Source organism: Coloeus monedula, assembly GCF_965178545.1.
Source record: "Coloeus monedula genome assembly, chromosome: 6".
In the NCBI taxonomy this organism is placed as follows: Eukaryota; Metazoa; Chordata; class Aves; order Passeriformes; family Corvidae; genus Coloeus; species Coloeus monedula.
In genome coordinates this window covers 20,400,296-20,412,580 of record NC_138786.1, presented here as the reverse complement: position 1 = coordinate 20,412,580, position 12,285 = coordinate 20,400,296, and positions in this window count along the sequence as shown.

The window sequence follows — 12,285 nt, the reverse complement described above, 5'->3', positions numbered from 1 at the left end:
TGACATAATGTTTTATTTCTCAGGTTGTATGACATACCTATTCACATGTATAAGTGAGCAGTCCTATCAATGTATTCAAGCACCTGTACCACATCTAGTATTCCCAGGAATTAAACCCCAGCTTGTCCATCCTTTCTGTCAGGTTTATCCACAGCAGTTTCATGTTCACAGATGGAGCAGAACTATGCAGGAGTTAGCATCTAATGCCAATAACAAGGAAAAAATAGGGATAAATGTTTGAAAAAAAGCAACCTGTGACCTGGAATTGCTAATCCCTTAGATAGCTTGGCTCTATTTTTAAGATGTAGAACTATTTCAAACATGTCTTTCTAAACAGGTGAGGATCTGTGCCATCTGTTGGAGAAAGGGTGTGAAATAGCACAAGATGGATAGCAGCTCATTTTCCCTCCAAGGAAAAAGAGCTGTGCATTCTGGAAAGGCCATAAGGATATTGCTATGGAAAGAGGAGAGCAAAACACTCTGCGTTCTTATTCACTCCAATGAGTGTATGTTTTTCCTTTGTATGTCTTTGGGGCTGCACCATAATTCCAAAAGCCAGGGAGCTTAGCTGAAAAATAGCACTGAAAGGAAATTGACATATTGAAATACAAGCTCTTTTTAGGCACCCTCAGTGACTCTCACAGAATTGCCCTTGTAAATGGTTTCCATTGAAAATCTACGTCCATGGTAAGAGTACAAAAAAAAAAAAAAAAAAAAAAAAAAAAAAGTGTGTATTTGATTAGGACTGGGGATTGCGTGGTAGGCTGCATCCTGCCATTTTTTAAGGGCAAGTAACTGGAATTGGCTTGGTCGCAGGAAAAGCATCCTGGGGGAGTGGGAGTGGTGCGGAGGGTCAGACAGGCTTGCTCAGCTGTGCAACCCCTGCAGCCTCCCAGCTCCTTATCGTGTTAGGGGGCTTCCTCATGGCTGCTGGCTTTCTGTGCCACCTCCTCGGTGCAGAGGGAACGAGCTGTGGCAGAAATGTTTGTTCCCTGTGAAACGGGACATCAGGTTGGTCAGACTTGGATGGAAAGACAGCACTGAGGTTGGCGGGCAGAGCCTCAGCCGAGGGAAACGGGAGCGAAGGTGTGTGGCAGTGTCTGGGCGTGACACGCGTGTTCTGTGCCCCCGCACCTGAGTGCGCCTACTGAAGAGGACAGAAGCTTCCTGCCCTACACTGCAAAAATGTCCTGGCCAGCCCCCGGGCCCGGGTCCGCCGGGCCGCGGCCACGCACGGCGCCCACGCCGTGGTGGGGCGGGGCGGGGCGGCGCTGCGGGGCGAGGCGGCGGCGGGCGGCGCAGGTAGGGGCGCGGGGCGGGCGCGGGCGAGGCGTGGGGAGAGGCTGCGGCCACGGGCGGGACGGCGGCGGCTTCCCGGGGCCGCGGCGGTGCGGGGCCGGGCCGGGCCGGGCCTGCGGGGCCGCCGGCGGCAGGTGGGGCCCGGGCGCGGCGCCGCGCGCACCTCCCGGCAGGGGGCAGCACCGCCCCGCGCCGCACCCTGCGCGTCCCTGCGGGCGGGGGCCCCGCTCGCCGCGGCCCCTCGGTCCCGCCGCGGCCGTCAGCGAGCCCCGGCCGTCCCGGTGGGACAGCACGGCGCGAACAAGGGCTGAGCGGGCCGGGCCTCCCGGGAGCCCGCTGCCGCCTCGGCGCGGCGAGGCAGGTGCCGCGGCTGCGGCGGCACAGCCCCTCGGCCGGGCTGCGGGACTCCGCTGCCGCCCGAGCGCCGGCCCGCTCGCCGGGGCACGTGCGGTGTGAGGCGGCAGCCGGACACGAGCGGGGCTGTGTGTGTGTGTGTGTGTGTGTGTGTGTGTGTGTGTGTGTGGGATCGCGCCTTCCCGCGGCTCCCGGCCGGCTCCCCCGAGTCCCGAGCCTGCCCCGGGAGGCGGTGGCGGCCGCGGCGAACGGGGCAGGTCGCGGTCGGCGGCGCCCGGCCCTCCCCCTGCGAGGGGCTCGCCGCCCCCCCCGCTGCTGCCAAGGAGCTGTTGGGGGGGATTTATAGGAGTAACAACGGCTCGTGATGTCAGCCCGTGCCTAAAATAGAGAGGGATTGACTGCAAATCCACGGCTCGAGGGCTAAACCTTCCAATCCAGCCTCAGCCAGCGCCGCGCCGATGTGAAGTCGCCCCCCAGCTCTCGCACACAGCCGCGCAGACACGCACACGCTCCCCGCGGCGAGGGGAGGGAGCCGGGGATCGCAGCCCAGGTGCCAGCGCCTCCTCGCCCCGCCGGCCACTGCTGGGCGGCCGCGGCGCAGCAGCGCCGGTCCCCGGGGCACCGAGAGCCTGCTCTGGGACGGCGGGGTGGGGGAGAGCCGAGGAGCGGAGCTGCCGGATCCTCGCCCTGCGGAGCCCCCAGGATTACAAGGAATTGCGTGCTCCTTCCCAGACGTGAGCGAGGGTTATACCAAAGAGCCAACCTCCTTCGCGCCCTGCTGTCCAAATTAATCCCTTGGACCCTTGAGAAGACAGGGGGTTTTTCGGAACCATGGCATCGACAGAAGGGTGAGGGGGACCATCTCTTGGGTGGGAGGAACGGGAGGATGGGGGAGATGCCCGGCATTGTTCTTTTGGTAACAGAGTTTCCTGTCATCTGCTTCATTGTTGATCCTTGCCCCTCGCCATTCCCTAACAGAATAATTAGGGAGCGAGAGGAAACGAGAAGCAGACGATCCACATATAGAAAAGAGCGAGGGAAAAAATTTCAAATATGAACCACTGAAAAGGTCTTGGTTTTCCTCCCATCACTTCTTTATTTAACCCCTGGGGGGCAGATCAAGCTTAAACCACCTGCCTGAAAGAAGAGTACAAATGAATGGCTCACTCAAAAAGGAGGGTGAAGCTTCTTCCTAAATATAATAGTAGTAGTAGTAATAATAATAATAATTAATATTATAATTTCAAAAATAATCAAAAACTTGTCCCCCCCAGCCATCCCTTCAAAAGACAACAAACAAATCCAACTTCTTGAGGAGTTGTGCAATTTTGCAGTTCTGTGCCAAATGCGTTAAAGTTCTAGCAAGAGAAATGCTGGGAAGGGCAAAGGGTTCTACAGGAGGCTTTAAAGAAAAGCAAACACAATACAGCTCTGGTAGCGTCCTTTGGAAGAAAACCGTTGTCCCTACAACAGTTGTCCCTACAACTCCTGCCTGCTTCATCGCTCTGAAGAGGCAGAGGGCTTGTTCAGTTTACAGACTTGCAGGTAGTAGGAAAGAAAAGAATTCCTTGATCTCTGCTTGCCCTCTTATAACACTACCTAGTATTAGACTGCGTTTAGTGTGAGCCTCCCCTTTATCCCTGGATGTTGTCATGTTGTATCAGCATGATCTGCTCAGGATAGGACTCTCTAAGGACAGAGTGCAAAAGGAAGCTCTGTTTATATTGCCTTTGTGTCTCTCAGGCTAAAAGACTTGCTGAGCTGATTTAAATAACCCAACACATGTCTGGGAGGATGTGCACACAAGTGTCCCATTACCTGGTCAGAAGAAGAAACTGGCTGGCTGTGCAGTGGCCCCCAGCAGTTGGCTTGGGAGGAATGGAAGGTTAGAAAGTATTGGTTTGGGTTGCTTTGGAAAAAGGACAATCCCCCAGTTGATCAGAGGACAAATCTGTGAGGCTCTTCTGGCTTTTCTCAGGACTGTGACAGAAGTCATTAATTTATCATTTGATATTCCCTTGCCTTTTCAGGGGCTTTCTGCACTGAATTTGTACATTTTTGTTTTGGTGGCAGCCCAACAGTTTAATCTGCCCTATGTAGCATTTCCTCTGACAATGAAATCACTTAACTAGATACTGTCAACAAATGATCAGAGCCATGAGGAAGAAGCTCAGAGATGGAAGAACCAGCCTAGGGTTGCAGCTCTGTCCCTTCTGTATCCTTGGATTATCCCCACTATCACTCTCCTTTGGATGGTGCGGTCATCTACTGTTTGTATTCCCACCTGAGGTGGCTGTGCTTGTTTTGGACCAGTGGTGGAAGGTGGAATCAGTTGTACAAGAGTTTAATAAGGGGTGGCTGTGTTAGAGAGATCTGTCAACTTCAGAAGAAAGCAGGTTTTAGATGTGTGTATAACGAGAAGTGCTTTTAGAAGAATTTGACTGAATAGGCAGGCTATGAAAGATCAGAGTGCCAAAACCAGAAAGGCTTCAGTAGATGCATGCTTTTGTTTTCCTTATGGAACAGAGCTAAATTGTCAGGGTGAGAAAAGAAACAAGTTTAGGCCTTGTTTTCAAACCTTGTAGGAAATTTACCTAGACTAAGACAAACTGAAACAGTTGTTTGATATGATTCAGTTAGTGGTCTGTGACAGCTGAAGGAGGTGTGGAAAAAGAAGTTGAGTGGGAAGGATTTCAATTGTCAATCCGTATTTACCAGTAAGAACCTCTTCCAAAGCTGAATTCTCATCTTTCTCTCCCCTCAAGTGAAAAGCTGAGTGTAGAGATTAGCTTTCACTCTGGCATAAAGGTCAGCAAACTGAGGCACCAAAAGGATCATCATGGAAAGTGAATATTGACTGGACCTTGTTCAAGAAATGCTTTCCACCAGCACTGGCACAATGTGAGAATGGTAGCAGAAACACTGCTCTGCTTGCAGCAATGGGCACTATCTCAGGCACACACAGGTACATGGAGAAGGACCTACTGGAGGTGGGAACAGAGGGATACACTCCAGATCAATATCTAGTTGCTCGTGAGATGTTCAGCTAAATATGTTAGTTGAGACCAGGAGTATATAAAGATTTTATTTTGTGGTGACGAAACTGCTCTAACTACAGTCATTTTTGTAGTGACATATTACTCTTCTAACAGGAAAGCTTATGTAAAATCTCCAAAGTGAGGATGTCAGGTGTGTGACAAGGTATTTAATGAACAAAAGGCCCTGAGATATATACACAGAGGAAGGTAAATCTGTGTTCCATTGTTAAGAAGTAGTGGTCACTTACAGCCAGGATTTGCTATGGCAGATTTCCTTGCCTGTGCCTTTCCAGTCATTATTTTCTTTTTCCTTCAATGTCTTATTTGGTTAAGCTTATCCACGTATGGAAATTTGCTGAACAAATCTTTCTGTTCCAAGAGGATGGTCAACAATGGGGAACTTCGGTTGGAAGAAAATGAGAAAGGAAATGTTTAACAACACGGCAAAATCAGACCCATGTGTCCTCTGGGTCTACCTTACTGTAGTTCCAGTTAGGGGGATTTTGGTTTACGCTGTCTGTATCTTGAATGTTTAGTCTTTCTTTCACAAAATCCCCTGATACATCTCAATACTAAGATGCGTTTTTGGTGTTTAGCTAGTGCTGAAAATGGAAAATAGCCTGTTCAAGGAGGAAGGGCTAGCACCAAGTATGGATACAGTGCAAGGTTTCTTGTTTTCATGTTCCGTTTAAATGTCCTCAGCTGACCATGACTGCAGGTGGGATGCTCCTGGGAGACCTGACCTTCTCATCTGTGCTGGCATCGCCTTTCATGAGTCCTTAGTGGGGTTCAAAGATCCCAGGACATGAGTTCATACCCACAGACTGTGGTGTCTGGTGTAGGGCTCAGTACGTGGTGGGTTGATCTATGGAGATTTACCAAAGCAGAGCATTTCAGCATTTCCTTTGCTTTTACAGGGTCTTGGTAGGACCTAAAGGTTACATAAGATTGACTGATCAGTTGATGCCCATGCTTACCTTCAGACCTTTGACCACAAAGTCCTTGCTTCACATGGTGTTATTATTGCTCTTATCTTTCTCTTTAGTCTTACTAAAGGAAAAGAATAGAGTACCTTGATACTGTTCTGTTTTGTTGTTCTTGTAGTTAAAAAAAAAAAACAACCTTCCAGGGTGCTGATTTAGATACTCTAAAAATCTGGAGATGTGTTAGTATTTTGTATGCCTCTAAAGAGTGGGAGTTTCAGGTGTGAAGTTTGGATTAGGGTCTGCTCCTTCAGGAATATAGCCACTAGGAGACACTATCACTGCATCTATAGAAGCAACTTAACCAGAGGCAGAGCAGGTGTGTGAGCTGGGAGCTCAGCCCTCTGGCAGGTCAGCCTCAGAGCAGCCCCGTGCCTTTGGCTGGGCAGCCCTCTCTCAGTCCAGGGGCATGGTTAGGGAGTCAGTGTGGGCCAGTGGCCATTCCCAGTGGGCAGTTTGTTGTGATCACCATATTTTGCAGAGGTTCTTAATACTGATGTGGGCTCTTCTACTTCCATTGGTCTCAGTTCTGAAGAGCTGTCCCAGGGAAGGTTTATGAAAAGCACAGAGATGTCACCCGTTCAAATTTGTGGTGAACAGTTAACAGGCACTTGTGTGTGTGTGTGTGTGTGTGTGTGTGTGTATGCACCCTGCTACAAAATAAATCAGTGAAGTGGAAGAGCATGAAACATTACTGTGTTTGAATAGACAGAAGTCCGGGTGATTGCTTAGTGTCGTGGTTTGATTAGTGAAGTAGGGCTTCTCAGTTCTGTGTGCACTTAATATAAATGGTGTTTGTGTAATATGAAATGGCACAAATGCAGTGTTCATATTCTGTTCAGCGTAGCAGATAAACTGCATGGCCAGTACGGAGATCCCTGCCTTGGTATTTGACTTTACCAATATCTCACTTAGAAGGAAAGAAACAAACAAAAAAACTTCATCTGAGGTCCATTCCTCCTCTCCAAACTTGGTTGTTTTTACATTCTTCTATAGATACTCTTATGTTCATCTCAAGTTGCTCAGGTTGTTTCTGGAACGGCAGTTCCATCATCAGGAGTACTGTTTGTCTGTGCTAGGAGATCACCAAACAATAAAAGTTTGGTCCAGACTAGAGAGCATATGATTTGATTTCTCCAAAATTAGCCATAGCTGTGGAACTCCCATAGGTTTTATACTAGCTGTAGACAGATGCTTATTAGTCAACATAAGTTGACACAAGAGGCACAAATAATAAATACCTTACTGACATAAAGCTCTGTGAATACAAGTTAACCTGTCAACATTTTTTGAACAAATTTGAACATTAAGAATTAATTTACTACATAGGATTATTTTGTTAAGTCATGCAGCCGTGATGGTTTTGGATCTTGAAGCAGGAGTCATAAGCCATTTGCTGCATTGTCAAGACAAAGCCTGAAAGGGAGATTGCCAGCATGTATTATTCACCTAGCCTGGAGACAACATGACACACCTAGGTGAGTCAGGAACACTAACTTGGCATTTCAGCGTAGGGTTCAGGCACCTACATAGGCGAGTGGGTTTTCAGGATCTGCCACAATATGTACAACAAGCACACCCACACATTTCTTGTCATCTGAGTTCTTATTCTGTAATTTACCCACAAAATTCCTCTACATGGAAACTTGAGGAATTATTCTGGCACAAATATTTAGATACTTCAGAGGATGAAGTTTCCCAAGCGCTCTCACTGTTACTTTTATGCAGGATTTGATGAGCACCAGCATAGGATGGAGATGTTTTACCCTATGCTCTTTCTTAGACATTTTGTGGGACAGATGGAATGAATGTAGCCTGGTAATTAGTCATATCAGCTGTGGCTCTGACCTCATTTCACTGTTGTCAATTGCAAATCTCTCATCAATTTCAGTAAAAGACACTTAGGCTTTGAAGAAGATAACTCATGATCCTGAAATGACACAATAGTTCTCATGGCCCCAACCTTCAGTCCGGCCTTGAGATACGCTTTCAAAAAGAAGTTGTTGCCTAGACAGTAACTCCATTTTTAGCCATATTCAGATCATTTTATAGACAGACAGGGATTAATATGTTTCCTATAAAGTCTACAGGTACTTATTTATTCTGAACTTTTTGGAAATAGCAGATTAGAGTATTGGCTTAGATATATGAAGCCTGAAGGGAGATTGTGCTTCCCTAAAAAATGACTAAAGTCTTCAAAAACCATGTCTTACCATAGGTTTCTGTGAGATAAATACATATGTACAGCCTTCTCTGTTGACATACATGTAGATGTTTGTGTACAATGCATTAAGAAGTCAGCATACAAAGCAGTACTGTATTGCTGTACTAGCAAATTATTGCATTTAATTTTCTCTTCATTTTCCTGTTTCCCCTTGATCTACAGGCTGTCCCAATGAAGACTGCTAATAACTGTAAATTTGTGAGCAGTGGGTCACAGTTTTTCAGCTTAAAAAGACTGACATTAAAACTCTGTCCTCTTTCACCTCTGTGGCAGTATGGTTGGCATGTGGGTTCCTTCTTGGTGTAGGTGACAGTGGGAATGCTGGGACCCTGTGTGGAAGGACATGGATCCCACACTAACTTGAGCCTGCAGCACTGGGCTGTCTGTGCAGAGTTGTCTCCATACCGAAGCAGTCTGTGCATGTGAGGGGTGTGGGGCGAAGGCGCAGTGCTAACAAGTGGCCCTTCATCTTCAGTGCCTTCTCATGTAATACCTTTCCATTTTCTGTGTGATTTAATTCTCTTCTCCAGCAGAATGTGTTACAATGCCTGCTATTTTGAGCAATTAATTGTATGGTTTCTTGAAAACACTGGCTGGATCTGTCAAATCCATCATCTCTGTAATCGTCCATCCACTAATGAAACTCCTCTCTTGCCAACTCAGTACAATGTTTCACCCAATTTTAGCCTCCAGCTTGTTACTTTAAAATGCTATTACCAGAGGCATACAAGCAATAAAAATAAGTGTGCTTTTATAGGTTTAATCCTACTTCTGTATTAATTTAAAGGCTCTCAGTGTGCCTAAAGTTTTAAGACAATTAACCACAATACATGTTTCGGTGCTTAGGAAAGAAAACAGACTAAGTTCAAAGCTCATAATATTTTCTAACTTTTATCTTCAACATATTTGATCCTGCATAAGCAATTCCAAATTGGGGATCCTTACAAAGAAGAACAAAAAGAGAACCAAAGCATAAAAGAATGAAGGAATACGCCTGCTAATTACAGGCATCTTTAGGAAAGCAGTGTGGAATTCAAGAAAATGCAGTATTTCAGGTTCACTGCTGTGTCTGAGAAATCAGATTAATTGAAGCGTTTTAAAGAAAAGAAGATAGAATGAGATTTTAAAAACAAAAAACATTTAGTTTTTACTTTTCAAAAATAAATTCTTAGTTTCAGCTTCAATTTAGAAGACTAAAATGGTGGGACCTCCAATACAAAGGAAAAGATTTCACTCTGTTTTAAGGAAACATTTCAAGTAGACTAAGACAATATTTGTCTTTTTTCGTGTTTTGCAAGATGCCAGCAATCTGCTCTTAGAGAGTTGTAGAGAGCAATAAAGTCCCCCCTCAGCCTCCTGTTCTCCAGGCTGCATAAGAAGGCACATCTGATTCTGTCTTCAGCTGGTTCAGTGGTGGTGTTTCCAAAATTTCCAGGAAGTTTTGAGCCTTTTTTATTCTGTCAATATCACATCCTGCTAGTATATTTTGCAGTGTTGATTTTCATAACTCCAGTTTTGCAGTGTTGGTCTTTAATACTGGTAACCATAGTGAGGCATAGGGGCTGCCTGCCTGATTGCTCAGTGAGCAGGATACCTCTGCCACTACCAAAGTCAAGGTCCTTGAGCCCCATCCATGAATTGAGCTTTTTCTTATTCTCTGATAGCTCACTATCAACTGCATCCCTTATAAGAGGATAATGGATAGCACCTCTAAAGTAGGTATTTTGGAGCAAGCTTAAATTTAGGCTCCATCTCTTTGGCATATTGAGAATAATCAGAGATGTATCCAAATGTAAAATCTGCGTGCGTGAGAAGGTGGAAAGTTTGGTACTAGAACATTTGCGAAGATTAAAAGTAAAATGTGCATTCAAACTGATACTTGTCAAAGGAGTAAATGCATTAATTTATCCCAGGGAAGACAGGTAAATGGATCTAAGGGGAGTTACATCACCTGCTAGTTCACCTTTCTGGGTGAATCAAGTTAGTCTCAGCCCTACTGCCAAATTTGTGCTTCACATCTGGGAACGACTGCACTTCTGATTGACTTGTGGCCTCCTCAAGCCATACCATGTGGTTTCCAGATGGTGGACTTCATCTCCCTTGAGGCAGGAACCCCTGGTGTTTCGCTTTCCAACTGTTCATTTTACTGTCTGTACTGTCATTTACCCAGTCACTGAATTAAGTTTGGATCTTGGAGATTTGCTCTCTCGCAGGGACAATGACAGAGATCACTGCTAAACAAGTCACGTGCACTACTGAGCTTCTGACACTGCACATCATTCACAAAGGCTGTCTCACAGGTGCAGAGAACAAACCTGCTTGTTCCTACTCCTTTGGACAAGTGTGTCTGATGCAGCACCCTCTTAGAGGGATTGACAAACACTTTTGGTACATGTTTCTAATCTGGAGAGCAACGTGATCAGAGACCAGTTTAGATCCTGAAGGTGGTGCAACTGTATTAGTCCAGTATTGTGTCCAAGCTAATGACAACCTCTTAGTCCAGCTAATTATCTTGAGTGCAGGAGAGCACACAGGCAGACACAGGTACCCTTTAGGGCCGGCATTTGTGGATTTAACAAACCACCAACTGTCTGGGACCACGGTTTCCTTAGTTGAGAAAATGGCTACACATTCATAACATGTAGCTGGGGATACGAGAGTGAACTAGAGGCTCTTCAGGGGTCCCTTCCAACTTTAGCTGTTCTGAGATTCGGTGCATGACAAGTACACAGTATACAGCCATCTCCATGTAGTCTCTTCATATCCCAGTTCTTGGATGTGGCTGTGATGCCCTGTACTGCTGGCACACCATCCTGTAATGTACTCATCCACGTTACTGATTTTTCATGAGATTGGCTTCACGCTATGTTTACATGAATAATAATCCAGCCCAGTCGAGGTAGCCAGACCTGCTAAGTCCACACTGTGTTGGTTACTATCTGAAGAGCCTTAAGTGTGCTTCTACAGTGCATTTCCTGGTGTGGCTTAATCCAAATGTAATTCAGCTCTGCAGCATGAACCAGAGCACAGCAGGTCAGCATGTTCAGGAAGTTCACTCCAGAAGTTCACTTTGGACTAAACTGCTAATACAAGTTTACACTCAGTTGATCACTGATATGCCTCAGGTAAGTGTTCCCCGCTGGGCAGGTTCCTGGCAGGCTCTCATCATCTTCTGGCTGCTGATGTGCCTGCTGGCAGCACTGCTCCCTCTGCGGCCATGAGCTGAGGTGCTGCCATGGCCTTCAAGTCACTTGGCTGTTTAAGTCACTAATGAGCAATACTTGGCATGCTCGCCACAAGCAGCACAGACTCCTGAGGGGCAAACATGGCTGGAGGTAAACTGTGGTCTCCAATCACACAGAATGTGGAGCTTCTGTTGCAAATTCATGCCAAGTGTGCAGAGGGGTCTGGGCTCCATACAATGGCACAGGCAGCATCTCAAGTATACATGGTTTAGTACACTTCCTTTGAGGCAGAAAGCTCTCTCATTAATTAAGCATCTGGTCTTTATCTGTGTAAGACCTACTTTTGCTGCGGTAACTGAGAAAAGATTTGTCCCAAAAAACGCACGTGTATATAAACACGTCATCCACATACATGCATGCATATGGGAATCCATTAACACCTGGTTGCTATTTATATCACAGAATTCAGGTCAGGTAGTGAAAAACAGATCAGAATCCCTCATCCGACATTTTAGGAGGACTTAGAACAGGCATATTGCAGTGTCCCATGCTGGAAACTGCCAGGAAATACTATTTCTATTGACATAAAAAGTGCCAGAGGAGCCTTCACAGCTACATAGGGCAAAAACATACAAAACCTTTCTGTAATACCAGAGCACCTTAGTAGGAAGCCTTCTGCTGCTTCCAGGATTAGCTGTTGCTTTTGTTCTTGCTTTCGTTCCAGTCCCATTTGCAGGCTTACGTTCCCTGGTGGTCTGCTGAAGGGGATTCCCAATAACCCTTTCCTGGGGGAACCTGGGGAGGATCTTCTGAAATATACTGTAATGGGCTTAAAGTTAAGGGCAGAAGGGCCTCACAGCAGTCACCATCTCTTCAAGTGAGTTGCTGGAGTGCCTTGAGGAGGACATTCCTGTCACCTTTTCTGGTAACGGGTTTGTGTCACACGGTGGCACCCTTGCAAACCAAATAAAGCTTGAACTCCCACTGCAGCCTCTCTCAGGGAGGCCTAGAGGGTCTTCACTCTCACTTGGTAACTGAGGCTTCAGTGTCTTTTGGATGTTGATCCCCTAATTGTGTCTGGCTTGAAATCAGTGAATAGGTGGAAGGACTGCGCAGCAGAAAACAGATAAAACCCACAGGGACTGTGGTTGTGTAAGCTCCATTTTTTTTTGGTAGTCTGGCAGTAGACATAAGATCATAGT